Here is a 24,418-nt window from a genome sequence, read left to right as displayed (position 1 = left end):
GGGGCCTGATGGGGTGTTAATTAAATGGACTGGCTTCTTTTTTCCCATGGGAAGCCTAGGTGATGCCTCCAGCTTTGTCTTGATTTAAAAGAGCAACAGTGCATCAAGCCCCACATCTGCTTCCTGCTTCTCCTGGCTCATAGGATGGGGGTGGGGGAATCACTATGTATGCAGACACACATGCATATGCGCACATTTATAAACGGTTAACCAGCACTGGACTGTAATCACCTCTGCTACTGTCTGGTGGAGACTCAACAGAGAGCTCACTGGTTCTTGCATCTTCTCACCTTGTGTGCCTCATCTAATTGCTTGTCTGTCACCTTCTTCATCACTAGAGAGTTAAAGGACCCTCTATGTCCTTTGAGAGTACCCAGGCATTGCAGGTAGTAAGTACCTGGAACATGTGGAAACATCCGTGAATGACAGTCATCTTGCTGGGCAGAAACACACATGCATATCTGAGAACCATAAACCAGCTCTTTCTTCTGGCCAGTGGTAGCCAGAGATCTGGAGGGGGACAGGAAGGTCAGGAGCCTTCTGTGCTCTCATTGCTATTTAATGCATATGCAAATGTGAATAAAATAAACATGTAAATCCACCTCTGGTGAATGTACGGATGCGGGACACAGGCACAAATGTGCAGGACTCTTGAAAGAGACCCCGATAAAGTCTCAGGGAACACCCCCACAATCTCTGGTCCCCTTCACACACAGAAATGCTCCCCTTTGTGCCCAATGTGCTTCTAGATGGCAAACCAATACAGAGATGAATTTGAATAAGACTTATTTTACTCCTGGCTGCTTCTGACTGTCCAGTTTGGAGTCTAAAGGCTTCATTGACTCCATAGTCCTTGGAGGTATTAGAGTCCCGTATTGGCCATCCTCCAAGACTCAAGTGAGACTCTCTCTCCTTGGTCCGGTAGATAGACAACCCAATTCCACTGCCTTCTTCCTGGAGTTGCATCTGTTACAAAGCCTGACTTTTCTTCCTCCTCAGGTGAGGTTCTCATATATATTGTCAGGATGATACCGTAGAAAAAGGTAAGGTTAAGGGGGTGTTCAGCCCTTCCACACAGGAAATAATGTGGGTCCCAATCAGCAATAGCATCAGCCAGCACAGCATCACCCCAAGGGTGATGGACAGCCTTCTAGCTGGAGAGTGGACCATTAGTCCTGACTGTGCATGAGCTCCACAGATGAGGGCGCTAGCTAAAGCCTGTGTTGTGAAGGTTGGACCTGACCTCTGGAGAGCGTCTCAGATCTGCGGTGGAGAATCGGAGGCTTTATAGTGAGGGAGCTAGCTGTCTGAGTCACAGACCCCAGACTTGCCAGCTCATGGACACTGGGTCATCCAGGCCTCAAAGTACTGTCGATAAAGTTCCATTAGCATCTCATTCACTCTTCCTATTGGGCCATAGACACAACAGACTTGGTCCTGACCAGAGGATGGTCTAGCTCCTTGTGTACGCTGACGCCTAGTTGGTATGGGGCAAGACTCAGAGTGCTGGAGAAATCAGTGGAAGGGAAGCTGAGAGAGTCTGTCACTTAGCGCCCTGAGCTGGAAGATGCGGGTGGGGCATTGAGGACTATATTCTGTCTAAGACCCAGGGAAGAGGGAGACAGAGCACAGAGCAAGGGAGAAGTGACTATTGAGCATTAACTTGTCCATATCCACAAGACTTGAGTGATGGGGGGTGGGGATGTCTCAAACCCTGCTTCCCTGCAAGGACAAAGAAACGCATCTGGGAGATCTGAGTCCTTAGGCAATTGGAGCCAGGTTGTTTATCCCTCCCTCCACTTACTATGGAACTAGCCAGAGCAGTCACTGTCACCTGAGTCGAGCACATGGTTCCTGCGCTCTTGGGGCTCACTACTTATTCAGGGCTGGGTGTCTTAAGCATTTCACTCATCAGAAGAATCACAAAATCAAAGTCTTCTGTGACATGCGAGAGACTGGGATTTGTGTCATCTATAAAGTGTAGGAATCTCTGACCCAAACACTGAGGTACCCACTGGGGGATAGACAACATGCAGACAGATGGTTAGGGCTTCAGGGGCTCAGATACAGAAGCAAACTGACGGCTGGTGATATTTGGGAAGACTTCCAGGAGTGGGGCAGAGATGGCAGTTGGGCTCTGAAGGGTGGATAGGAGCCATGGGCCATCGTTAACCATCATACATAATGAACGATCTGTCGATAAACTGCAAATGAAAGGAAAAGCCACTAATATGTAAACATTTAAAAAAAAATGATCTGCGTGTGAGCTAGCCCATCAGTGCTCAAAAGGCTGCGATCTCTACCTGTGATACTCAGTGGCCACAGGGCAGTATGTATGGAGCAGAAGATGGAGTATGAGAGGAAGAAATATTCAGAATCCAAGATCCTCAGCTTAAAACACACCAGGAACAAAAAGAGCCCGCCAGTATGGTTGCTCTGTCCTCTGTGGCACAGGTTTCAGCAAACCATGGGTTCTTTTCCTTATAGAGCTGGATTCTATACACGGCTGCAGTAATAGAAGCTGTGGAAGCTTTTACAGCATGCTGGAGCAGTGACAGGAAGCCTGACACCTTCCAGCAGCAAGACAACTCCACCAGCCCCAAGCTGGAGGTATGGGAACTACAAAGCCTATCTTGGTTTTTCCAGCCTCCCCTCTAATGTTTTTTATGGCCTCCCTAAGGAGTCCTATTCAGGGGAGCTGATGCCCTAGGCTAGAGTTCAGCCTGGTCCAACAGGTACCACACACTCTCCTTAGATGCCCATTATCAAGGGAGGCCACAGCAGTGTGAAAGGGCTGCAGGAAGACAGAACTGAAGGAATAAGGCCACAGAGGCGAGAGAGATGTGAGGCATGGGATGAGCAGATGAAATGAATTGATACTGTCTACTCTATGAGAGCTACCTTTGAGGGCTGCCCAGGAGCTCTCTGTGCCCTACTGTGTCCCCCTGAGGAGAAACACCATTCACATTGTCAGGTGGAATTCCCTGTGACTAAGACAGAAGCAGCTCTTGGGAGGGAGGTGACTAGGTGTGGGGGTGGGGGGGGGTGGGGAGACTGAAACTTAGGACTGTATTCATGTTAGCAGCAAAGGATTCCAGCGTGGCAAAGCTGCCACACCAAACCAGCCCTCAATGCATCCTTCTCTTAGCCATTAGAGCCATTGCCTGATGCTCTGAGACGTTTGTTTCCCTCTAAACTCCCTTACTCTGGAGCCTGCCTACTAGCTCTTTTTCGTGTTGTTCTAAACACACATAAGCAACATGGCAAAACACCACTGATCCTGTGTTGCAAAAATTCTCAATTCCATCGTGCCCATCTGGAGAGAACTCATTCTGTCATCTCCAATCAAACAGACCAGACTTCCACTCCTCATTCACAGTGTGCAGGCACACGACCTTGGGCAAAGTTGTGAAATCTCTCCAAGGTGACATGTGCTCTTTCGAGACAGAAATAATAACGCTCACCCTGAAGCTGTGCTGGGGGGATTAACAGTAGGACTCCCCATATCACACATATCTCTGTAAGAAACCAAACAACCCTGTTTCAATGCATTAGTAAGAGGGTGGAGTTGCTGGAGGAAGGACTAAGCAAGAGTGGCCAGAAGCTCAAAGACTGAGCCCAGGATGGCCCTAGGGAGTCTGAGCAATGCCTGATGTATCTGATCCCACAGAGACATTGACTGCAGAGACCAGCATTGGCGGAGGACACGCAAAGCTAGTGCAGAAGTAGAGAGGTGTGAACTTTAAGCTGAAAGGAGCTGTCAAAGATCGAGGAGGATCCATGGGAGGATTTCACTGATGGAGAGGCAGGTGAGCCAGTATGGTGGCTCATGTCTTTAATCCCATCTCTCTGGAGGCAAAGGCAGAGGCAGGTGAATCTCCGCAGCCTTGGCCAACCTGGTCTATGGAACAGGTTCCAGGACAGCTAGCGTTATACGGAGAAATCCCGATTCCAAAAACAAAACAAGAGGAAGGGTCAGGACTCCAGGCTCATCTGAGCATTTGAATCAAGGGGCTGCTGAGTTTCCTGGGATTCTCCCTGGTGGGTGGGATTTGTAGATACAGAATTTTTCATGACAGTGGGATTATCTTTGTTAGGGTTTTACTGCTGTGAACAGACACCATTACCAAGGCCACTCTTATAAGGACAACATTTAATTGGGGCTGGCTTACAGGTTCAGAGGTTCGGTCCATTATCATCAAGGTGAGAGCATGGCAGCGCCCAGGCAGGCATGGCGCTGGAGGAGCTGAGAGTTCTGCATCTTCATCTGAAGGCCCCTGGGAGAAAACTGTCTCCTGTGTGGTTAGGAGGAGGGTCTCATTGCCCACACCCACAGTGACACACTTCACATCTACTCCAACAAAGGCCACACCTCTTAATAGTGCCATTCCCTGGACCAAGAATATTCTAACTACCACAGGGATCTTCTCTGTAAGTCATTTAGAGCATGGACACTGAATAATAATGCGGCCATCTGCTGTAGGCAAAGGGAGAGCCTCAAGTCCCAAGAAGAGTGTGTGCAGAGAGCTCCTACCCACTTGGCAAACTTCACACAGAGGGGCTGAGTGGCTCTGAGATTACTTACAGTACATAGGCTTAGCTTCCTGCTTGTGCTTTTGCATAGCAAGGGGCACATGCCAGGGGTCAAGTACACACGAGGCTGCTTCAGCCCTCCAAACAGCTTACCCCAGAAGGTCCATCACAGTCACTTCATGAGAAAAAAAAATCTAAGAGAAGTTTTAAATCACAGAAGCAGCAAGTCCAGAGCTGACATTGCTCCCAAAGCTGGCTTCAAAACTCCAGATCTTTAAAGGGAGAAAGTATACGAAAAGACAAGACTCAGGTCCAAAGATGGAGCTCCCTGGTACTTCCTGCTGCCTTCTTACAGGTCACCTCCCTTGCTGCCTGGTTTGACTCTTCCCTGGGATCTCTCACGTTGGGTTGGGGAGGCAGAAACTCCTCTGGCCTTTGTCCTGAATAGATCCAGGACTATGGGCCTGCAGCATTTAGGACCTTAGCCTCAGTTCTCAGTAGCTGTCTTCCTGTCACGTGGCTGGTCCTCACTGTGAGCATCTACCACGAATGGACTTTTCCCCTATGTCTGCTGATGAAGACTTTACAATTTCATTCAACATCTTGTTTAATGAAGCGATGACAATCAAGTCTAGCTTAACAAACCAATGCGTCTATTGGGTTACTCACAGAAATGCATATAGGACCGGTTCTAAAACGCTACCCCAGTGTGGCGGCAACCTTGAAAGCTGCATCCTAGAAGTTGTGAAGGCAACTTAGTTGTCAGAGGCTTCTAGTTCCAAGCAGCTGTCAGTGTGTGTGTGTGTGTGTGTGTGTGTGTGTGTGTGTGTGTGTGACCCCGGGAAGAGGCCTTGCCCATCTTCTAAGTCATGAGAGCTTCCTTGGGCTTGTGAGTTTTATTCTTAGAGCAATAAAGAAGACTACCTTCCTCTCAGAATAGTTGCACATTGCGGTAGGTTACAGCACTTGGAGTTGGGTGACGATGGGAAGGCTGTTATCCTGCCTGGTTGGTTATGACTCCCAAGCTGTGAGACTTGAATGGTCCCTCCCCATTCAAGTCACACATCTCTTCACCTGTGTGATAATGCCAGTGTCCTCTGGTTCTGTCTGTCTGCCCATCTCTGCTGCCCTTCATTGCCGGTCTCCTCTCAGATCCCTGGTCATGTCCACTGGAAGCGGATAACCCTCTAGATATGTAGCTGTTCAAACTTGAAGATGGTGGTGGTCCTTAGCCCCAAGCAAAGGTGGCTATACCGCCCTTGCAGTCACCATGGCTACTGCTTCTCCTGTGCCCTGGAAAACACACTCAGGGTACTTACTCATTGCCAACAAGTTGCTTCAAGAACCAGGACTCATTATCCAGGGGTTCCCTTGCCTCCTGCCTATCCATGCAGAGCACCTATCGCCAGTAATGATGCCCCTAAAAGGGCCAGGATGTGGAGCCCACAGCCCAGGGCCCAGAGCCTTTAGCCCATTTCCCAACCAGGATGCAAAATGTTGCACAACGTCACCAGTCCTATGTATGTGCTCACACTCAGGCTGCTACAGAACCATAAAACTGTGTTGAAGTTATCAACACTGTTTTTTTTTTCCCTCATGAACAATGCTTGCTCGGGAGTCCTTTCCCCACATGGTAACATGGTAAGTGTCAGCTGCCAATATGGAAAACCCAGTGTGCTAACACCAGCATCCTGCCTTGACTCCTCTACTTCAAGATGAAGTTTCTACTCTTCAAAGCTGTCGTCATCCCAGCACTCATGCGTTCCAAAAGGTGGACCAAGAACCATCTAGCAGGGCTCTAGCCCATCTTCTGAAAACTAACCCTAAAATACCCTTTGTAATTTCTCTCTGGATGCAAATCCTAAAAGACAGAGCTTTCTGTTCTCTTGGAACTCCAAAGCAAGAATGCAGGTGGGACCCTGGTACACAGTTATTGTGAAGTAGGTAAGAATTTACACTTTAGAGCCCAGAGTCAACTCTCTTGGGGAGAGGAATCAGCTGGAAAAATGGACTCACTGCTGCCCTCTAGTGGCTAATCACAAAACTGTTCCTCCAGAAAGATGGATGGGCTTCTTGTAAGCTGGGCACATTGGTGCAGCTGGACACATTGTGCAGGTAACCAGGGGACAAGAGTCACATCCAGAGGAAACTCTACAGTATGGTGAACTTAAAGTCACAAAACTCCCTTCTGGTCAAGACTCTAGCTGATTTCAATACTTTCCCACCCCTTCCCCATACTCTAGTTAGGGCTGTGTTTCTTTCTAATAAAAAAGCTCTAATTCATAAGCATGATACGATTCCCCCATGGCCACAGTGCATTTATTTAATGACCTTCCTCTAAATCCAAACAGCCTAAGACTGAGAGGAAGCCACATAATCCAGTTTCTGGTGCAAAGGTGTACTCTGTAGCCAGGCTCCTAATCAAACCCTGGGTGGTGTCAGCCGCAACCAACGAGAATAATTAACGTGAGAATGTTTACTCTGTTTGTTTGTCTGATTCCCGGGCTGTGCTGAACAGTAATGAAAATTGTTTTCTCTGCAAAGCATGACGCTGGTCAGTGTTCACCTGGTGTGTTCCCAGACGTATTGATTAATTGTGGTCCAGAATGTCACAATGACCAAGGGCCAGGCTCTGCTCTTGGGCAGTTGGAGTTTTACTCACCTTGGGTCACCACAACCTGGGTCAGTGGGACTGAGTTGAGGTCAAATTTGACGGATGGTACAGAAAAAAAAAATCCTCAGATGCAGAGACCCAATAAGGTGAGGGTTCCAAGTGAATGATGAGACTCCCATCTTCCCTCCTTAAGGAAAAGACTAAGTCCAGATCTTTCCAAGCCACTGGGCTGTGACAGACTCCCCCATTCCCCCAAACACTCACAATGCTGATGCCAGAGCTCATCTTTCCTCCACACCAGCAAACTGAGCCCTCTTGGACTCAGACTCTAGGCCCCACCCAGATGCATGGACCATGGCTGGAGAGCTGTGCTTTTCCAAAGCTTTCCAATTGGTTTCGAGGTATTCACAGAGCCCACACATACAGAAACAATAACACATCAAGTATCAGAACATAAAAAAAAAGAAGAAAAAACACTCCAGAGGTCCCGGAGCCCCCAGCTATGCTTACAGGGGTGCTCAATGGAAAAACAAAAAACAGAAAAGGAATAAACTGGGGCCTTCCAAGACCTCACAGTCATGAGCACTAGCACCGTTCAAGCAGAGAAACTAAGAGCAGACCCTGGGGCCTCCTTGTATGAATTCAACTTATGAACTGTGTGACCTTAGACAAAACACTTTGCTTCTCTGTTCTTTGGCTTCTTCCACTGTAAAATATGATAATTAAAATGTTGTTACCTTATAAGGCCTCTGTAGATATTACATTAGGTTTGTGTGCAAAAGCATTCAAGAACACCAACGAGGGCCAAGAAGATGATTTTGTAGGTAAAAGTACTTGTAGCACAAGTGCAAAGACCCAAGTTCAAATCCCTTGAATCCACATAAAAGCTGGATAAAGTTGTGTGAGCATCTGAAATCCAAATGTCCCCATGGAGACATAGGAGGTAGAGACAGAAGAATATCCAGAAGCTAGCCAGATGTGGGCAGCAGAACAAGAGTCTCTTCTATCAAACAAGATAGAAGGCAAGGACTAACACCCAAGGTTGTCCTCTGACCACCACATGCCCACGATAGCACACTCGTTCCCATATTCACAGACTCAGATACATACACACATGAATGTGCACACATGCATGCACATGTACACAAAATAACAGTGCACATACATGTTTTACACACACACACACACACACACACACGAACAGTGTAAGCAAGTTGAGGCTCTGGTGCCCACCTGTAATCTTAGCATTCCAGAGGCTGAGGTAGGAGAATCAAGAGTTCAAGGCCAGATAGAGCTACATAGTGAGACCCTGTCTCTCCTCTACAACCACTACCTGGAAAGGAGGCAGCAAGCATCCAATGCATGTTAGCTCCTTCAGTATAATAAAAGTTGTAACATTGTATCTGTTTCACTAAATAAAAGATTTAATTTGGACAATGAACTTGCTGCTGTTTTTAAGTACTCTGATATGTTAGTCCAACCAACTCTTTAGAGACGGGAAGACTGAGGGCTCAGGAAATTAACAACACCTTGCTTAGATGGACTGTAGACAAAAACAGAAATGAAGCACTCTCCATATCAGACTGAGCTTGATGATCACAGACACTACCACTACCCCATCCCCCGCCCCCACACACCCCTCTGCCTCCCTTGGACAGTCGCCTTGTGTTATTAGCAGGATTCCCTTCTCCAGAGGCAGATGCAGGGGTCACCAATCAGTCTCCTCCTCTTCAGAGCCAGCATAACCAGCACCCCCCATCTCTCTTCCATCCCCACTCCCATCCCATGGACCTCACTGCCATAAAATCGAGTTCACACCTCAGAGGTGCTTGAAGGGTCTGGTTAGCTGCAAGGTGTCTGTTTATAAATCGCCACAGAGAGCTCAAGTGTGATGGAGGACTGCTAGCTGAAGCATGAGCCACAATTAGCCCTTCTCGAAGCATCAAAGGGATGCCAGAATGAAACCCACCTCTCACTCTGAGCCTAGTGTCAGTAAAGAGGATGGGGTAACAAGAGCCTAGCTGAGAGATCAGAGTCTCTTCCCAGGGTCCCAGGCCAGCCAGCCTCCAACCTGGGGCAAGACTCCTGTGACGCCCTCCCTGTGGCTTCCTCTCCTATTGCACAGGTTGAATTCTCAGCCCACAGAAAAAGAGATGTTGTATATTTAGCAAGACAGTGGGCTCGGGCTTGGTGGTTTTGCCTTTGCTTTTGGGCTTGACCCCTAAGAAGTAGATTATCTTACCCCAGCCAAGGCTGCAACGCCCCCACCCCATGGCCATCTTGGCTGCAACCTCGCCTCAGAAGAGCCCTGAGCTTAAATCACTGAGCTGTGCTCCCCAGGTTGCTGACCTGCTGAACTTAGGCAGTAATAGATGTTTATTGTTTCAAGCTGCTAAGTTGCAGGGTGATTGATCGAGCTGCAGAGATGACTAATATACATGAGGGAGGGTGTAAGGACAGTGCCCGGAAGCAGGGGAAAGCTGTCTAGAAGGAAGGAGGGCTTCATTTACACGAAGGGAAGCTGAAAAGAAGAGATGTGATAGATGTCCTCAGATCCATTGGCCTCCTGAGCTCTGATGTGAGAAGTCTTTGTCAGAGGATCTGAAGAGGAGAGTCTGGATCCGGCCTCAGGGCAGCCCACTGTCTAGCAAGGATGCTGAGCAACAGGAAATCAAACCCAGTTTAATAAGAAGGACGCTCAGCACCTAGAGCAGTCTGGGAAGGGGGCCAAGCGTGGTGACCTCTGATCGGTCTGTGTGCATGCACTTCTAAATGTCGGAGAGGATGGAAATAAAACTGCGTCCCTTGTGCACCAGCCCACTCCTAATTTAGTCAGTCATCCCGAGCACCAGCCACAGGTTAGCTTTACCTGGAGGTGTTGTTTAACAGTCCCAATGTGTGGATTCCACTCTTAGCTGACGAAATCAGAGTCTTGAGGGATGGCCCGGATACTAGCATCTTTAAAACTCTTTTGGGAGATTGTAATGTATAGTCAGTTTGAGAATCACAGCCATGACGGGAGAACCAAAGACAGCAACACACACACAGACACACACACACATGCACACACGCACACCTGCACTGTTGCTAATAACTTTGACTATTCCCAGTTTCGTAATGCTGAGAGTGCTGGCTCGGTAGAGAAGAGGGCAGAGCCCATCTCAACATGGCTCCACACTCCCATTGGACTCTGCAGGGATTCTGCATGGTAGAGACCAAGGGCAGAGGGCAGTACTGTTTCAGCCTCAGGATTGGTCCTTGGAGAGATGGGTAGTCAAGGTCTGCACGTGAGGTCTAGTGGCCTCTCAGAGTGGGTGCTGAGGATCAGACGGAACCTGAAACAGGAGGTGTGCTTGTACACCAGTGGAGGAAGACACAAGTGGAGCGCTCCTAGCTGATAGACACAGTTATCTTACCATGCTTGTATCTCCAGCTACCTCTGCAAACCCACATGGCATTGTTGTCTACATTTTAGAGATGAGAAAACAGAACTGGATAATGCTTATTAAACTCACAGGCCCTTAGATAATCACAGACCATGGGTTATATTTGACTGCTGGGCTGTGCCTAGTACAGGAGGCTATGGGCACCTTGGTTTACTCAGGGTCTCCTTCTGGAGCCTCCAAAACAACTTGCAGCTGCCATGAGATGATTTAACGATCCCTGGCGGGGCTTGGGAGAATGGGTCTGTTCTGGGTGTCCAAAGAGACTAAGGTCAAGAAATCCCCTTCTCTCCCACACTGTTCCCAATTCAAAGCGATGGAAATAGCTATATGGTAATTCCTCAGTCCTGTGTGCCCCTTCTACTAAATGCTAACTAGGCTGCCAAAATTCTTTAATTCATTCATGCCTGGGCATACAGCCATGGAGATATTTAGCAAAGAAAGCATGACCCCTAAGGCTGTGTGGTGTTGGGGATTGCCACTCGGGTTGCAAAGAAACAAGAAAGTATGGAAGAGAGGCGTGAGGACCCTGCTCCAGAGAAATTGACGGTGAGACTCCTACGGCATGAGCCGTTTCCCTATTGCTGCATAGCCACAAAGCCTAGAGTTTCAGATTCAGTGACCCAGCGAGCCTGGAAAGCGTCAGGTCAGAGAGCAGGAGGTGAGGTAGCCTTTCAAAGGCCACGTGACCTTTCCTGGCTTTAAAAATCCCAGTTCCTGGCAGCATAATCATAAACCTCCTTAAATGACCAATTACAATGCAACACGATCCTGGCCCAAAAGAAAAGTCCATAACTCTTAGCCATTAGGAAAATGCCCTGGGAAGATCAATAGGGCAGCACAAACATCCAAGGGGGTGGCTCAGAAATGCTCTGCACTTAAGAGTCCCTTTTGCCTCCTTAGCTCCCTGTCTAAAAGCAGCATTCCCCTGTGGAGCCCCTGCCCTGCTGTTGCCTCTAAGGCTTCCCATACATCTCAGATGAACCCAGTTATGAACCCAGTGACTGAGATGAGGGTTGAGAGAGACGGGGAGTTGAGGGACACAGGAAGACAGGGCAGATGGCTTTATTTTCTCCATTGATTTTTTTAAATCTAATTTGACTTGGCCAGTGCTGTGACATGCACAGCAAGGTCCCTTGGGACTCAGGCCCAAGTTCCTTTATCTGCAAATCCATTGCAAGAAAAGACGGAGGGCGGAGTCAAAGCTGACAGGAGTTTGCAGCTGAAGGCAAGAGCTCAGAAGCCAGAGACAACTGTATTTGTATCTAGTTCCCAGCTGTGTGACCTGTGGAAATTGTTTATAGCCGGTATCCAGTTTCTGCTCCTGCCAGTGGGACTGGCATCTGCCCATGGGGCACATAAGATTCCATGTGTCAAGCACCCAGCAGCGTGTCTGTCACAGTGGATACCAGTTTTACTTGTTATTCGATATCAAGGTTAGTTTCCTCCTACATTTGTTCTGGGCCCTAAGGCATTGCCTGAAAAGGGATCTGGCCAGGGCATTGGTCATGCCTGGCCCCATCTCTCCTGGAGAGGAGAGCACTGGTTTCAGATAGTCTCATAAGGAAGGGACTCAGATCGTAGCAAGCAGAATGCATGCTCAGTAGAAAATACCCTGGGGCTCTGCTCACCAACTTCCTCATCATCCTACAGCTCCAAAGCTATGGAAAGAGGATGAAAATGCCCAGTTTAGCTGGGGTTAGCATTTCTCTATCTTACTTATTGTGTTTGAGTGTGCTTGTTCTCGAGTGTGCAGTGTATACTCAAGTCAAAGGTGACCCTTGAGTGTTGTTTCAATCAACTTTCACCTTTGTGTTTGTGTCCACTTTTGTTTTTGAGACAAGGCTGTTGCTAGCATCTGGATGGCACTGACTCATCTAGTTGACAGCTTAGGACCCTCTTGCTCCCACCTTTCGGCACAGGATTAAAAGCATGCACCACTGTGCCCTGCTTCTTATGCAGGTTCAGCGAATAGAGCTCAGGCTCTTGGGCTTGCAGGTCAGGCACCTTACCCGTGCAGCCATCTCCTGGGTCCCAGAAGTTGTTCTGTTGATGCTCATCTTCTTCTTTGAGCTTCTTCATCCTGTCTCCCAGGCAGCAATATTGATAGTTACTTCGTCTTGGAAATAAGTTGGGAAAATGTAAATCTTAACTACTTTGGAATTAAGAAAGGCTTTTCCTAAATAATCCTCCATTCAAAGAAATACAAAAAGAGTTCGCCTATTACCCAGAAAAATGGGAGCCTGCGGGGGGGGGGGGGCTGGGGGGCAGCTAATGCTGTGCTTGGAGGATGCTCACTAGCCTTCCATGCTTTTCCTATCTTGGGGAAAAAGCTGAAGACAATTGCACTCCATACTCAGCTGCAGAAATTAGATAAAGAACTATAAATTAAATTAGCAACAGCACAGGGGATGCGACTTAATGAAAATGAAATCTAAAATTAATGCCATAGAAAAGAATGAGTCCTCTGCATTCATTCTCGGCGCCCTCCATGCCAGCACCTTTACTTCCGTACACCTCCACAGTCTTGTTGCCAAGCCTAGCTAAACCCCCGTGTCTATGAGATGTAGCCTATGCCTTTGTAGACCTGACTGAGAAGTCAGTTTGGTCACACACACAGAGCGCTAGACCGGACTACAGGGCATTCAGTTCTGAAACTAAATTCACCACATTTATCTCAAAGTCACTTTCTCTTCCTGGGGCCTGGGTTTCCAACCTGTACATTAGGGGCTGAGGCTGCCTGTTGGCACTGACAGCTGTCAACGAGACTCTATTTATGACAGTTACCCTCTCAGAATGTCAGTCAGTGAGTGCATGGAGCTGTCCCAGCGGGTTAAACCCTAAAGAGCTGATAGAAAAGGTGGTGGGATATTTGAAGGACAAACTCAGAAAATGAAGGCAGCCCCGGGCAGCTTGAAACTTAGGCCTGGGCTCCAGTAGCATAATGCAGCTTTCTATGCCAGTCAGATCCTTGTCATTGACTCAAAATCCTGGGCAAGACAATTTAAGGCAATGCAGAATGCTTACACTTCCAGATGTTGAAGTTCATAGCTCATGGCCCACAGTGAAGTCTATGATCCTTGGGACAGACTGAGGTGAATAGAGTAATACATAGATGTTCAAAGACAGAGAATGCATGCTAAGGTCTTCTGTAGGTATTACACCCCACCCAGATGCTTCCAGGAGGAGGTGGTATGGATGGGTGGAGCGTGCTCTGTGACCATGGCAGTGTGGGCACTAGCTGCCTACCTACCAGGTTCCAACCAGGTTCTAGGTGGATGGATGCTTACAGTCACTAAGCCTATTCCTTTTTCAAGCACTTTTGGGGATCCAGAACTGTACATGAAATCTTCCAGCTGTTGAATATTGCTCTCTTTAAAAGAAGTAGAAACCAATTAGAAAAATAAGTCTTGGGAGCCATAGAAGATGGCTCAGTAGCTAAGAGGCTAAGAGTGCTTGTCATTCTTACAAGAGGTCTGAGTTTGGTTTCCAGCACCTGCAGCTCACAATCACCTGTAGCTCCAGCTTTGGAGGAGGATCTGGTACATTTTTTCTGGTGTCTGTGGCATTTGCACACACACACACACACACACACACACACACACACACACACACACACACACACATGCAGAGAGAGGGGTGGGGAGAGAGAGATCTTAAAAAGAAAGTAAAACAAGTCTGTCAGGGACACAAATTTCTACCAGTCAATTTCTGTCTGTGGCTCTTCAATAAGGGACCCCTGCTATAGCCAACCCAACATGGGGGAAAAAAACAACAAACAAATAAACAAACAAAACCCTCAAAGTTCAGAGGTACAGCTAACAACCTGAGGACACATGGAATGTTAGGGACAGAGTCCAGGCGAGGACTCCCTGGCTATTGTTCTCTTTACAGTTCTGTAACTTTACCACCGTGAGATGCCCATTTGAAGAGAAAGGACGCGAACTTTCCCATAACCTGGCTGCAAGAATACCTGCTATTTCTTTAAACGTCCCCAGACTCCTTCTTTTATATGGAAGGAGCATGAAACCTAGGAAATAAAACGGGATATGCATTTCCCTTACAGGATGACAAGGCTGGGCAGGTCCCGTGCTGCCACGCCCAGGCCAGCCTTGTCCTCCCCAGTTCTTTTAGCTTGTGGAGAGCTCCCAGGGTGAGGGCTATATCCAGCTTTTGGTGAGTTGCTAAAATCCTCTGTCCGTAAGCACATCTCTGACAATCTGTGTTGCACAGTCCCCAGAATCAGCCCCCAGGGAGCATCACCTTAACTCTTCTCTCTGTGGGGGGCTGACTCTGCAGCCTGCCAAGGCACTTACCCTCTCTGATGAATGATAAACATGTCTGCAGCAGGCACAGAGCCCATCAGCCAGTTCTGATTTGTCTGCTAATTGGACCTGGGGCTAGACTGGCATGCCTGTCTGTTGGTAGGTTAGTAAAGTGCACGGGAGGGAAGGATTCTGAGACTGGAGTCCTAGAGACCAAGGTGTGGGTCCTGATGCTTATGAACCTGTTGACCTTAGGGAAGAAGTTGTTCGTAGTCTCTAGGCATCCCTTACTTCTCTGTGCAATGGGCATCATGCAACCTGCCCCTTAGATGGATACTACCAGAGTCCAAGTTAGAAGAAGGTTTTGAACCCGTGACAAATAAAATATGATGCTCTCATTTAAAACCTTTACAAGGCCTTTGTGCTTGAAGTCCAAAATGACACAGCGCCAGCCACCCTTACCGCCCTTCTTCCATATGAGCTTTCTCTACTCTCTTGGTGGAATCAGTTGGCTTTTATGGAACTCTTTCTCTGAGTTGGGCATTGAGCTCAGCAGCAGACATTCACTATCTTGTATGTTCCTCCCAACATTCCTACTGCTAATGTGACCAACTAGAAAGGAAAGCTTGGGAGCTTCAAAAGGCAGACCCAAAGACTTCCCTACTAGTGTGGGAGCAGAGATATCAATGAACTATAGAGATAGACTGTTTTCTCATCTTCCTCTCATCCCCTCCACCCACACTAGGAGGGCTCTGAACATCCTATAACTTCTCAAGAGCCCTTCTCACCATTCCCCTTTGCTTGGCGGTCTCTCCTGCTTGGCATTCATGCCTATGTAATGTTTTGCTTGAAGTCCATTTTCCAGACTACCTCCTCAGACTGTACCCCAATGGCAGGCAAACATTCTTTTCTCCCTTGTCCAGGCTTCCAGAACCTGGTTGCCACTGTCAGCCCTGAGATGCTGTCACACCACACTCCTGCCACACATTGTCAAGCAGGTCACAGTCCTGTTAGTGTACTTTGTCATCTGCTATGGTATCATGACCATCACAGACCCTAGGGGCTCCTTGCCAGAAAGGACTCTTCCTTCACTTGTCTTTCCATCCCTGGGCCACCATGCACCAGCACACAAGATTCAAAACTGCTCTGCAAATGAAGGAGAAAGGGGGAAGGGTGGAGGAAGAGAGAAAGGGAGGGAAGAACATGAAGAAGGAGGAGGGGAAAGAAGAGAAAGGAGGAAGAGAAGATGGAGGAAGGCAGGATAGGCAGCAGTGGAAAGCAGAGGGATGAAGGAGAAAAAGAGGGCCTTAGGGAGGAGGGTGGGGATGAGTCTATTTCTAAGAGTGTTAATTCAATAAATTCTGCTAAGAATGGTCATCAAATGATGTTTTTCTTGTTGGGGACCTGTCTAGACCATGGTTTGCTTTTGTATAATCTTGGACTACAAAAAAAAGGCTTTTATATTTATTTTCAAAACTACAAAAGGAAGAAAAAGAGACACATAGTATCTGAAAGAGACCATGAATTTAAAATATTTATTACCTGTGTTCATGATAGAAATGTTTGTTGAACCACCTAGCACAAAAGGAGGAAAACCTCCAAGTCGAAAGAAGTTGCAACTCAGTTAAATAGGAAAATATCCACCTTGGAGGTGCAAACCCAAGAGAAGAGAGTGGTCCCTTCCCTGGCGTGGAGAGCCCCAGAGTGGTGATAAGGGTAAGCTGCCCACCTCTGTCTCAGCACGGGATTCGTGGAGCCTCACTTGCAATGCAGTGCAGACACTCACAGAGCAGCTAAAGGGGGCTAAGTGGATATCCTACCCACCTGTCCAGAAGCAGCGTGGCTAAAGCAGCCAGTTTGACGGACTAGTACAGGCACTGTGATAAGGATGGAGATGCAGTGACTCCAGTCTCCCGAGGAGAAGAGTCCCAAGTCTCTTAGTCTCAGTGAAGATGACAGGACATGTACTCAATCATCTGGCCATTAAGTGGTCTCCAACTTTCACTTGCTAAAACTCTTAGATAGTTTATTTTTATTTTATTTTACTTTTTGCATGTATGTGTGTTTGGGTCTAAGTGTTTATGCACATGAGTGTACTACCCACAGAGGCCAGCAGAGGGCACTGGATTTCCGCAGAACCATAATTACAGGTGGCTGTTAGCCACCTGATGTGCTGGAGACTGAACCTGGGCCCTCTGCAAGACCAATAAACACCTTTAACCACTGAGCTATCTTCCTAATGATGATAGGACTTTCTCCAAGAAGCCCATCCTCTTCTCAGATGGTGTTCTGAGCATGCGTTTCCTCTGTAAATGGTGACCATAACCAAGCTCGTATTAGTTATTGAGTATCTGCTGTGTGGGAGGCAATGGGTGAGGTGTTTTTCCTATATCTACATTATCTCAGAGATGAAGATCAATATCTCCATTTTACACCTGAGAAAATTGAAGGCTGGAGAAATCAATGAGCAGGTGACTATCAAATGGCAGGGACAAACCTGGTAAATTAGCCCCAAAGCCTAATTTTTTCTATATAGCTCAATTAGTTGTGTTTGTATATGACACAACTAGATTTTGTGTATGCACATACATAATTAGTGTCGACTAAGAGGATTGGATTCATATGTATTGATTGATTGATTGATGTCTGAGACAGGTTTTTAGGAGGAGTTTCTGTTTCTCTCTCTGTCTCTCTGTGTCTCTCTGTGTCTCTCTGTCTCTCTCTGTGTCTCTCTGTCTCTCTCTGTCTCTCTGTCTCTCTCTCTCTTACACATACATCTACTACTGACTTAGTTCTTTGTCCAGCCTCTTCTGTACCCTGTATCTGTAGATCTGATACTCTAGATCGACTCCAGACCTCATGTTTATTTCCATTTCATCAAGAACTTTTTTAGCACTTATTTCATAAAGAGATAAGTGGGACGGGGGAGTGCCTTTTCTAAGATGCTAGAAGTCTAGTGAAGGGGCAAACAAATATTCAATCTAAAAGAGAAGCGCAAGCTAACAAACCATTGGCTATCATGGCCACTAGCCTCAGGATTAGAGCAGTTGTAGATCTAGACATTGTTCTCCAAGAGTTCTTTTCTTACCCTGGGCTTGGCCATTCAAAGTAACAAGAGCTTACAGATGAGGGAGAACAGAGTGTACATCCCTGCACAGAGACATCAGGGTATTGGAAAGCTGAGTGATCTGCATGGATGGAGCTTCAGCCCTTATCCAAGAAGGAAGTGGAGGAAGCAGAAGCCAGATCCCTGGGGCTATCTTTGTAATACACAGAGAGATATATAATTTGTATGAACAACAATGAACATGAAGGGTTTAAGTAGGATATAGGCAGATTAGAATGTGAACAGACCTGAATATCATATGAAACTGGATTACGTGTGCAAGGGGATCTGTCAGCTTAAGTTGGAGAAAACACCTACAAAGGTATGGAAAATTGCACTGCAAGATGGTTGATGGAACCAGAATGTCTTGGTACCTTATTGGGTGAGACAGAGGAAGGAGGGAGGAATCTTTGTTAGAAGTCTCCGAGACCCCCACTACATTCCTCCTTTAGAGAACTGGTTACTTTCTTTGGAGAGCTGGCTCCTTCTCAGCCTATGGCTGGGATCTATTCTTGATGCCTGAACCCACACAAATCTCAGATTATACCTATGTAGGCTCACTGCAGTTATGCCCTACCTCCACATCAAAATGACTGTCCAAACTGTCAGCATCTATTAAATATGCCGTATTAACAGCCCTTGGTCAGTCACTTCCTCTATATCTCATCCTCCCCAAACAGAACCTGATGGCAGCAACACCCACCCACCCCTGCTCTGGCATCGCTAACTCCACCCTCCGCCTCCAGGCCCCCACACAAAGCTGGTGAAGAAGGCTAATATGGTAGATTCAAGCTCTCGTGACAGCTAGGAACAATGGACCTGAACCAACAAGATGAAATTTAGCAGAGATAAATGTCAAGTTCTACACAGTGAGCCCAGAAATCAATCACAAGGACAGGATGAGGAGAGCTGATTTGCAGTAATGATAAGGAAACATCTAGGGGGAGTGGCAGAGGAGCTGGACAGGAGCCCAGCTGTCACTAGGAGCAGGAAGCAATGCCTGCGTTCAAAATAGCACTAACAAAGTTCAAGGCTGAATCAACAGCAGTGTCCAGGTAGGGGAAAGCAGCCTCCTGGTATTCGGTTAGGACTGTTTAGATCCCAGCTAAAAGGCATGGGTAGTGCCAGACAAGCATGCCCAGGAGAACAGAAAGTGTTGACTATTGCTATGAGAATGCTTTGAGAAAGCAATTCTGAAATCTTAGAAATGCAGCAATGGCTGGCAGAGCCCAGTGCTTAGCTAATGCAAGTGCTCACCATTATTTTTCTGGTTTCCTTGGTTGCCCAGCACATCAGAAATTATCCCAAGGCTGAGGGGCTGCACAAAACGTCCTCCCTAGTTCTGTAACTGCCCCTTTTCTGGTGATGAAGATAGGAGAAGGGATGAGGTCACGGGGCTGTCGCTGGCATCTCTGTAATGTTATCTTTTTTATCCCAAGTTCTTTGAATTCATCGATCAGTGAAGTGGGTCTGCTGTAAATTCAGTCCCAATGTGCATCCTCATCCTGGAGTGTGGAGTCCTGTCTTTAGGGATTAACTCTGCTTAACCGAGGAAGAAACTGAGAGGCAGGAAAGGCTTGTGGCGTTCTCAAACGTACAGACCATGTTGGTGGCTAAGCAAGGGTTAGAACTGAGATCAGTCAGATGTCCTTTCTGAAAAGTGTCCTGGTGACTTCTATCCTCCCCGAACTGCTCACTGCTTCTAGGGGCAGTGATGGAAGATCTGGAAACAGGGAAGTGGGAGGAGAGGAGGACGAGAAAAGGGAGAAAAGAAAGGAAAAGAAGAAGAGAAAGAGACGGTGGAGAAGGAGGGCATGGAGTGGTAATGGAGGAGGAGAAAGTGGTGGAGGTGGAAGAAGAAGGGAGACACTGGCAGGCAGTGGTTGCAACAGCTGTAGTAAAGGTGACAGAACACAGGCCAGCGACCTGAATGCTTATGACCAGGAGGCTGTGCTCAAGGCATCTGCTAGCCACAAAACTGCTGTTTGCCTCCGTGAAGTGATCCAATTTCTTGGGTAATTTCCCCCGAGGACCCTGGATCCTGGATCATCTCTGACCACCCCATCCACTGCTGCCAGAGGAAGAATGAGGTAGGGTAGGCTGACTCCTCTGTTGGAGGTGGGCTCTGTTGATTTGATTGCTGGTAACTTCAGCTGCCGCCCTGGGTTAGAAACATAGGCTTGCCTTTAATGGCCCCAGTTCTCATCACAATTTTAAATTTCAATTTTATTCTCATCACCACCACCATTTTCTCAGCCCTGGCCCCTTTATGACCATGTCTGTGCCCACAGTCTTTCTTCGTTCTTCCAATTACTTTATGAGGGTACCCACAGGAAGCTGAGGCCTAGGAAGGCTGTGGGACTTGCAAGGCTTCGGCTCGAGCTGACTCATGCGAGTTTATTGGCAGGGCTTCCCCAGGAAAGCAACATCTCCTGAGCCTGCCTTCCTGGGGTCATAAAGGAAGTACAGAGCAGTATTGCAATTTTTCCATTTTTACAATTCTAGGGTGAGAGACTCACTTTAGATTTATGAAATAAAAGAGTGATGTGTGAAGCCCAGACACCTCCCCCCCCCTCCCCCAAGCAGGCAAGAAACCAATCTAGGATTGCTCTACTTGGATGGCCCAAGAATGGAGAAGTCTCAGGAGTTTCTCAGGAGTCCATACAAAGCCAATTCTGCAGGAGGAGAACATCTGGACCGTAAAACAAGTTGATTTCAGGGGTGTGGCTGGGATTATAACATAGACCCCTGAGTGTTTGGAAATTTGTAGCTAGAGTCAGCTGGAAACCTGGAGGGCTGGGTGATTGTCCTTGCCTTCTATCAGAGTTAGGAAGTCAGATATGTTTCAAGATGAAGGCAGCTGTGCTGGACCCTCAGGTTGGTAGGTAACATATACAAGTACCTTTTAAAGCAAGGTCAGTGAAGAACTCCCCGGAATCCCCATCTGCCAGGATCTGCAGGTTGCCCGGAATGTCTGTGTCACCTCTTCATTGACCTGTCTGCCTCTCTAGAATGAATCCCATTTGCCCTGTTGTTGCTCAGATTAAGTCCTGTATCCTCTACCAGACTTCTTAATAGGACATGTGTGTATAAAAGTCACCTCCCTGTTCCTGGAAGTCATAGAAATATAAAACCATCCCTTCTGGACACCTTCACCATCTTGTTCAAGGCCAGTCTCTGCCTTAAAGACACTTTTCTGGCCTCCCACGCAACAGACATCAGTCTGCAGAGAGATGAAGCCATGAAGAAGGAAGACCTTGGGACAGTCTTCCATAGCATTGACCTTTATATCATTCAGAAGAACTCCTTCTTTAAAAAAAATAAAGATTTTATTAGATATTTTCTTTATTTACATTTCAAATGCTATTCCGAAAGTCCCCTATACCCTCCCCCCAACCCTGATCCACTACCCACCCACTCCCACTTCTTGGCCCTGGCGTTCCCCTGTACTGGGGAATATAAAGTTTGCAAGTCCAAGGGGCCTCTCTTCACAATGATGGCTGACTAGGCCATCTTCTGCTACATATGCAGCTAGAGACACAGCTCTGGGGGTACTGGTTAGTTCATATTGTTGTTCCACCTATAGGGTTGCAGACCCCTTCGGCTCCTTGAGTACTTTCTCTAGCTCCTCCATTGGGGGCCCTGTGTTCCATCCTATAGATGACTGTGAGCATATACATCTGTATTTGCCAGGCACTGGCATAGCCTCACAAGAGACAGCTATATTAGGGTCCCTTCAGCAAAATCTTGCTGGCAAATGCAATAGTGTCTGGGTTTGGTGGCTGATTATGGAATGGATGCCCCGGTGGGGTAGTCTCTGGATGGTCCATCCTTTTGTCTTTGCTCCAAACTTTGTCTCTGTAACTCCTTCCATGGGTATTTTGTTGAACTCCTTCTTTTGGATGGCCTTTTACAAAAAGAGAGGAAACATTTGCCAGGTGGATGGACTTCAAGTGTGATGGTGGGAACAGCATGCAATGCGAATGCTGACTGCAGGACTCTTCAAAGCCTCTACTCGCTCATCTATAACATGCTCACCTAGGCGTAACATCGAGCACCTTGTCTCCCACACAGCCTTGCCCATCCCAACAGACCAAAGTCTGATACCAGTACCTTTTTCAGAAAGCGCGTATCCACTTCTTGCCTGGACCAATTTCAATGCTGTCATTTATCTGCTGTGTGGCTTCAGGCAAGTCACTTTCTTTTTCTGGTAGCAGCTTCTTTATGTGTGAAAAAAGGAATCAAAGCAAGGTAGGGGACCTGGAAAGAGGGTCCTGGAAGCTACCCTCTGGCACTGATATTTTCTAGTTCACGTCTCTGTGTTTTCCATTGTCTCTGCATTCTGAAGCTCGGGCAGCAGAATGAGATAGATGAAGAACAGCACTATGCTAGCAAGACTCCAGGACAATGAGTTTTCAAAGCTTCTGGGATACTTTCTAGGTGTAGAAAATTGTTTTTCATTAGTCAACATCATGTGCCATTAGCAACACACTTATTGCCCAGATATTGAGATTGGCTTGTACTTCAACCTTGATGGACCCCACTGGGATTGTAAGGTTCAGGAATTGCCCTGGAGATTCTGGTTCATGCAGGACTCGGTTGGAGTTCAGATCCATGGGCTTCTTCCATACCCAAAACTGGATTACCAAAGTAGTCCTGTGGATTATCAGATTCCAAAGACTCACTGAATTCTCAGAGCCACTGTGAGAATGTCAGAGAGAGCAGAGGGGTGGGGGTGGAGCTCTGAGCATGTATACACAGCAACCTGGACCAAGAGACTAGCATAGCATGCCAACTGAGTCCTTTCACAGGGAGATACTAGGATTCCTTTGACTGACTCCTGGGTGGTCTCTTAGACACAGGGAACAAAATAAATATGAAGAAAATATGTCCCTTTCCACTAAGAACTAGACTGTTTCTTAAATTATATTTTAAGGAAGACCTGCCCTTTGGGTGCTCTGTGACAGGGGTATTTTATCATTAGATATGTTCCTGAAATCTTACCCTCCTTCCTCCCACCTCCAAGAAAGTCCTCTTCAGCATCTGTTTGTTCTTGTAAACCTTCTAATTCATTAGTTCAATGTTACCTACATTAATTTAACCATGAAACTCTTATTCTGACCATTTTTTAAATACTCATTTCTATTGGTTTTTAAAGGTGAGAGAGAGAGAGAGAGAGAGAGAGAGAGAGAGAGAGAGAGAGAGAGAGAGAGAGAGAGCGCACATGAGTGCAGGCATCTTCCAAGGCCAGAGGCATCAGATCCCCCCAGAGCTGGAGTTACAGGCTATTCTGAGCCACTTGACATGGGTATAAGAACTGAACCTGGGTCCCTTGGGAAAAGCAAGAAGTGCTTTAACCACTGAGCCATCTCTTCAGACACTCGTTCTTTCGGCCAGATCTCCTCCCTCAGAAAGATGATGAAGCAACCTGTGGGCCACTGGAACATTCTAGAGGGAAGCCAATCAAAGTTCTTCTTTTGAGACATTCTGAACAAGCCCTAGATTCTTATTTAGGGCTCCAAAGGTGTGACCCCCAATGTTGGTACCTTCAGTAGGGGGAGGGGGCTGTCACATCACTTTGGCATGACATCAGTCTGCTGTCACAGGAGGAAGAAGCATATGTTTGTAGCTACCATCCTCAGGACTCCAGCGCCACTGTGGTCCTCATGGCTCTTCCTTCTGTGTCTTCGAATGTCGCCTCAGGCCTCTTCAAAGGAATCCTTTTTTTTTCTTTCCTTCTTTTAAAATTAAACCACTCAAGTCAAAACTCTTCCTGCCACAAATTAAATAAAAACTGTCTCTTAGAGTGAATTTGCTTGCTCACAATATGACTTTCATTGCCCAGAAGTGGCATGAGTGTACTATACAGAACAAAGAAAATGGAGCAGGTGTGTGCTGTGGAGTTGGAGTGAAGTTTGCATGGGAGGAAGCTTTGGACAAAGCACCAAACCATGCATGTAGTGTTTGTTAGTCTATGCTGTGGTTCCAATCTAGAGCCTCCCTTAAAGGCCGAGTGTTAAAAAAAAAAAAAAAAAAAAAAAAAAAAAAAAACCCAATCTACAGGAAAACAGTGGAAACTCATGAGAGATGGGGTCTGAAGGAGTCACTGGGGCTTAGCCTTGAAGGGGGAATCTCATTCACAGTGAACAACCTCATCTATCAGCGCCTTCTGCCATAATGTGCAACCTTCCACAGGCCCCTAAGCAATGTCGTCAATGACCATAGACCAAAGCCCCCAAAACTGTATGATAAAACCTTCCCTTATTTTGAAGTAATTACCTCAGGTATTTTAATGCTGTTGTGTTGCAGTTACATGAGCCATGAGGTCTCTCTGTCTCTCTCTGTCTTCGTCTGTCTCTCTGTCTGTCTTTGTCTGTCTCTCAGTCTCTGTCTCTGTCTCTCTCTCTCTTTCTCTCTCTCATTCTAAACTGTTGCACATATGGCTCTTTGGGGCCCT

General features: G+C 47.1%; 1 protein-coding gene across 1 annotated transcript in view; it reads left to right on the top strand.

Moving 5' to 3' along the window:
- Positions 1 to 24,418, top strand: part of Asic2 (acid-sensing (proton-gated) ion channel 2) — a 1,088,234-nt gene that overhangs the window by 586,795 nt on the left and 477,021 nt on the right. The window lies entirely within an intron of this gene.

The sequence above is a fragment of the Mus musculus genome, chromosome 11 (genome assembly GCF_000001635.26).
Source record: "Mus musculus strain C57BL/6J chromosome 11, GRCm38.p6 C57BL/6J".
Classification (NCBI taxonomy): domain Eukaryota; kingdom Metazoa; phylum Chordata; class Mammalia; order Rodentia; family Muridae; genus Mus; species Mus musculus.
Note: the sequence above shows the minus strand (reverse complement) of the source record. Positions and strands in the feature narration are given on the sequence as shown.